Source organism: Chrysochloris asiatica, unplaced genomic scaffold (genome assembly GCF_000296735.1).
Source record: "Chrysochloris asiatica unplaced genomic scaffold, ChrAsi1.0 scaffold00375, whole genome shotgun sequence".
In the NCBI taxonomy this organism is placed as follows: domain Eukaryota; kingdom Metazoa; phylum Chordata; class Mammalia; order Afrosoricida; family Chrysochloridae; genus Chrysochloris; species Chrysochloris asiatica.
The window spans coordinates 1,465,037-1,471,007 of NW_006408893.1; the positions used below are offsets into that span (position 1 = coordinate 1,465,037).

Below are 5,971 nucleotides of genomic sequence, written 5' to 3' on the forward strand. Positions count from 1 at the left end.
TCTGGAATTTTCAAGGGAAAAGTATTGGAACACTATCAGGAAAAAAGATCAACAAGGAAGAGCTGAAGCCTAAATTTGGGATTAAATGCAAAGGGCATTGTGATCTTGTATGACAATGCACATCCCCATACCTCTGTCCACAATGTTGACACTCTACTTCATTTTGAGGTGGTAAAGCATCCTCCCTATAGTCCTGATCTTTTTCCATCAGACTTTCACCTGTTTGGTTTCCTGAAAGCAGACAAAGATTCACCTCTGATGAAGAAGTAAAGACAGGGGTATATTCGTGGCTCGTAGCTCAGCCTAAAACATTTTTAAAATAAGGGAATACGGAAGCCTGTTGACAGATGAACAAAGTGTATTGATAAGCAAGGAGATTAAGTTGAAAATGGTATATGTGTCTTTTCTAAAAGCTGATTAAAATAAATTCTACAGCCATGATTGGTGAGTAAATTTGAATAAAAGTGTGGATCATTTTTGACTCATCCTCAAAACTCTCAGAGAAAAACACTGCCAACCAGCAAAACTGTCCTTCTAATACTAAACTCATCCACCACTCAAATGTCAGGTTTTTGTATTGTGGTGGCTTGCTTGTTGCTGTGATACTAGACGCTATGCCATGGGTAGTTTAAATACTAGCAGGGTCAACCACAGTAGACAGGTTTAAGCTGAACTTCTAAACGAAGACAGACTAGGAAGAAGAATATTTAGTCACTGAAAACCTTATGAATAGCAGTGGAACACTGTCAGCACCAGAATACTGAATACTGAAACATGATGAAGAGCACCAGAATATTGTCAGATACAGTGCTGAAAGATGAGTTCCTAAGACTGGAAGGCATTCAAACTGTGACTGGGGAAGAACTGCCTCCTCAAAGTAGAACTGACTGTGATGATGTGAATGGAGTAAAAGTCCCCGGGGACCTTCATTTGCTGATGGGGCACAACTCAAAATGAAGAGAAACAGCTATAAGCATCCATTGATAATTGGAACATTGAATGTACAAAGTACGACTCTAGGAAAATTGGAAATTGTAAAAAATGAAACGGGACACAAAAACATTCATGTCTAGGCACTCGTGAGCTGAAATGGACTGGTATTGGCCATTTTGAATCTAACAATTACATGGTTTACTATGCCTAGAATGAAAACTTGAAGAGGAATGGCACCACATTCATCATCAAAAAGAACATATCAATATCAGTTTTGAAGTACAACACTGTATGTGATAATATCCATGTGTCTCTACAAGGAAGACCAGTTAATACCACTATTATTCAAATTTACTCACCAATCATTAAAGCCAGTGATGAGTAATGATGAACTTGAAGAATTCGATCAACTTCTTCAATTTGAAATTGATGAAACATGCAATCAAGATGTATTGACAATTACTGGCACTTGGAATGCAAAGGCTGGAAACAAAGAGGAAGGATCAGTAGTTGAAAAATACTATCTTTGGTGATAGAAATGAAGCTGGAGATTGCATGATAGAATTTTGCAAGATCAATGATTTCTTTATTGTAAATGCCTTTTTCATGGACCTCACCAGAAATCAAACAGACTACATTTGTGGAAGGGATGGTGGAAAAACAAGGCCAGGGGCACACTGTGGAACTTGCTCTTATTCAAATTCTGGCTGAAGGGGAAGAAAATGAAAACAAGACCACCAGAACAAACATACGATCTTGACAAAATCCCACCTGCAAAATGGATTGGCAAAGTGGCAGCATCGATGGACTCAAGAGTGGCAACAGTAATGAGGTTGGCCCAGGATCGGGCAGTGTTTCGTTCTGCTGTACATAAGTTCGCTATGAGTCGATACCGACTCAATGGCACCTAACAACAACAACATTGTTGTTGTTAAGTGCCGTTGACTCGGTTCCGACCCATAGCGACCCTGTACGGGGTTTCCGAGGCTGTAAATTTTTATGGGAGCAGAAAGTCTCATCTTTCTCCCACAGAGCAGCTGGTAGTTTCGAACTGCTAACCTTAAGGTTCGCAGCCCAATTCGTAACCACTACGCTACCGGAGCTCCTTAACAACAACAACAACAACATAGGCATATGTATATTCCTGTCTGCTTGTTGCATATACATACATATGAAGGTAAAGAACATTACTACAAAATGTGATTTTGCAGTAACCATATTAAACAAAGGAGTCCTGACACGCTGTAGGATAAGCACTGGACCAATAAACACAAAGCCTGTGGTTCAAACCCACCAGCTGAACCTCAGAAACCCTATACAGGGTTGCTATGAGTTGGAACCAACTCAGCAGCACTTAACACAACAACATATTTTTTCAAACCTTTATGAAATAAAAATATCAAAATGTGAAACGATTGTTTCTTGACACCTCCCACTAGTCTACATACTTCTGAAGTTGGTGTTTTTATCTCTCTAACTCTTCCCCAAGGAATTCTGAGTTCTTCAACTTATGTCATGTCAAAATGGGAGTTTTCGCATCCATGAGGGGGTTCAAGTCATGTTCCTCTGAAATGTTCTTTGAGTTTTGGGAACAAAAAGAGGTTTGAAGAGGCAAATTCAGAGTTTTCAGGTGATGAGTAATGTTTTACAATGAAATTCTTATATGATGACCCTTGCCACCCTCAAAGAATGAGCAGGTGCACTGGCATGATGGAAAAAATTCCTCGGTGCAACTTCCTGACTTTTTTTTCCTTGTCACTAGTGTAGTTTAAATTTGCTTTAAAATTCATAATAAGCCCCTGTGATTGTCTTGTGTTCTTTGAGAAAACCTATCAAGATTACCCCTTTGGAGTCTCCAAAAATAGTTACCAGAGGCTTCTGAGTTGATCTCTCTGCCTTGAATGTAACTGGTCCAGCAGATCCATTCAGGAGCCACTATTTTGATTCAACCTTTAACTTGAAGGTACCCTAATGAAATTAAGACAAGTGTATTACTGAGGGAACTTTTCTGCAGCCATCCAATGATTGTAGAGGCATGTTTAAATATGCCTTGCTTGGAAAACTAGTGCATACATGAACTAGAACCCTAGCAGCAATACTTTTTTACTTACTCGTGTAGAGCATACACTGGGCACAAATTAAGGATAATATTTTGACATACCCAAACAACTCATGTGACTGGTTTTCTGTGTTTTAAGTCTAAAGTTGCTTTGCAGGACAACTCAGTCACTGGCATAATATACTTTTTTTTAAGTTTTCATCTTTAAGGAAATGACTTTGGAAATAATGTACATTTCCATGATACCCAGTTTTCAGAGTCACAGTAAGATACACGGAATTATATACATTCCGTAATTAATATGAATGCCAGTATCTCCAACAGTATTTTTTGTTAAATGGTAAACAAAATCAAGACAGCAACCATCAAACAAAAGAGACCCATAGCTTCAGACAAGGCAAATCCCAGGATAGCATATGAGAACAGCTGCTGCTTCAGAGAAGGGTTTCTGGCATAGCCAATGATGAGGCTGCCAAAGACTTCCAATACCAGCACCAGAACCAGCCATTCCTACTTTTGCAGCACCTGCACCAATAAATTTGGCAGCAGTATCAATGTCTCTGCTGGTTGCACTGGTCTGAAACTCCCTTCGGATTAACAGAGACATCCCATTAAACACTCCTGAGCACTCACTCTCCAGTCGAAGCTTCTGGTTGAGATAACACTGATGCAGAAATTGGTCTGTATGCAACTCTGGATCCAGCTCAGATCAGACCAGGGGTGCAGGCGAGCTTGGCGCAGGCGAACATCTTATATGCTTCCTGGAGGTGCGGCTGCAGGACTTGGATGACAAGAGGCATGGGCTCCTCTCCCGCTTCCTCGCTTCCTCAATGGCAGCAGTGGCGGCAGAGGTTGAAATATGGGGCTCGGCACAATATACTTTTATAACTTTATGTTCTACAATTAAGCTTGGTGAGTAGTGCATGGGATCTTAAAAGCTTGAAAACATCCATCTAAGATGCAATTACTGGTCTCTACTTCTTGGGAGCAAAAGAGTAATAAGTAAATAAGACGCAAAGATGAAGCTACTTTAATACGAAGAGTCTACATGAACCACAGCCTTATTTACACTGACACCAAAAGAACTAGATAGTTCCCAGCTACCATAACCAACTATTGTGAGCATGGACACAGTAAATATGGATCCTGAGAGAATGGGAGAAAAACTGATACCAAAAGTCAAATTCTTAAAAAGTCAAGACTACTGGAGTGATTGAGACGAGAAGGTAACTGAGATACTCTTTAAAGTCTGAACTGAAACTACTCCCCATGGTCATATTTCAGCTAAAAACCTGATGGCTTACAAAATAAATAATGTCACTCATGCATACTGCACTTCTTTAAAAAAGCATGTATATGAGACCAAATAATATTTACTCTAAAGCAAAGATAAAAAGGTAGTGGTGGTGACGGTGGTGGTGTACCATGGAGTCAGTTCTGATTCATAGTGACCCTATGTAGGGTTTCTGAGGCTGTAAATCTTTACAGAAGCAGAAATCCTCACCTTTCTTCTGCAGAACTGCTGGTAGTTTCTAACTGCTGACCCTGAGGTTAGCAGCCCGACTCATAACCACCACGTTACCGGAGCGCCATAAAAAACTAGTTGTTGTTGTTAAGTGTTGTCGAGTTGGTTCCGACCCATAGCGACCCTGTATAGGGGTTCCAAATAGCCAGTGGTGAGCTTGAACAGCTGACCTTGAAATTCAAACAACTTTGCAGTCTGGCACATTAACCCACAGCGCCACACAAGGGTACAGGAAAACAAGAATCATGAAAATGAACACGATAAAAATACTTAGAATGTTAACACAGTGTTACTGAATAATTTGTATGTATGTTGTTGTTGTTATTGTTAGGTACCATCAAGTCAGCTCTGATTCATAGTAACCCTATACACAACAGAATGAAACACTGCCTGATTGTGTGCCATCACAATTGTGGCTACACTTGAGCCAACTGCTGCTGCTACGGTACCCACCCATTTCACTGGGGGGGGGGAGGTCTTCCTCTTTTGGGCTAACCCTCTACCAGGCATGGTGTCCTTTTCCAGAGACATGTCCTGATAACACGTCTGAAGTATGACAGATAAAGTTTCACCATCCTGGGTACTTTCAATATTCTCCAACACCATAACTCAAATACATCAATTCATCTATTGTCTTCCTTATTCACTGTCCAGCTTTCACATGCATATGAGGTTATTGACAATATCATGGCTTGGATCAGGCGCACCTTAGGCCTCAAATTGACATCTTTGTTCTTCAACACTTTGAAGAGGTCTTGCACAGCAGATTTGCTTACTGCAAAAGACTTCAATACAACACTTTAAATAATGGACAAGACATACAAAAAGAAGATGAGCGAGGAAATGAAGTACTGAGCAATACTATAAACCAACAGACATTACAGAACACTTAACCCAACAATATCTATCATTCTCTAGTGCACACAGATTATTCTCCAGGATGCACCATATGTTAGGCTATGATACAAATCTCAATCAATTTTCAAAGCTAGCATTATATTCAACGTAGAAAGACTTAAAAAGCTTTCCCCTTAATATCAGGAACGAGATAGGATGCCCACTCGAACCACTGGAAGTCCTAATTAGAGCAGTTAAGCAAAAAAAAAAAAAAGGAAATAAAAGGTATACAAATGAGAAAGGAAGAAGTAAAATCATCCTTGTTCACTGATGACATGATGATAGATATATAATACCCCAAAGAATTCACAAGAAAGCTATTAGAGTTAATAAGCAAAGTGGCAGGGTACAAGATCAACACATGTAAATCAATTAAGTTTCTCTATACCAGAAATGAAAATACTGAAACGGAAATTAAGAAAGCAATTTCATTCACAATACTCACAGCATGCAAAGAATATAATTTTAGGAATCCATTTAACCAGGGATATGAAAGACCTGTACACTGAAAACTGTTAAAGCGTTACTTAAAGAAATTAGACCTAAGAATGGAAAGA

At 39.5% G+C, this 5,971-nt stretch overlaps 1 pseudogene; it reads right to left on the minus strand.

Annotated features, from left to right (window-relative positions):
* Positions 1-3,325: 3,325 nt before the first annotated feature.
* On the minus strand, positions 3,326-3,741 carry LOC102836436 (annotated as a pseudogene).
* Positions 3,742-5,971: the final 2,230 nt, after the last annotated feature.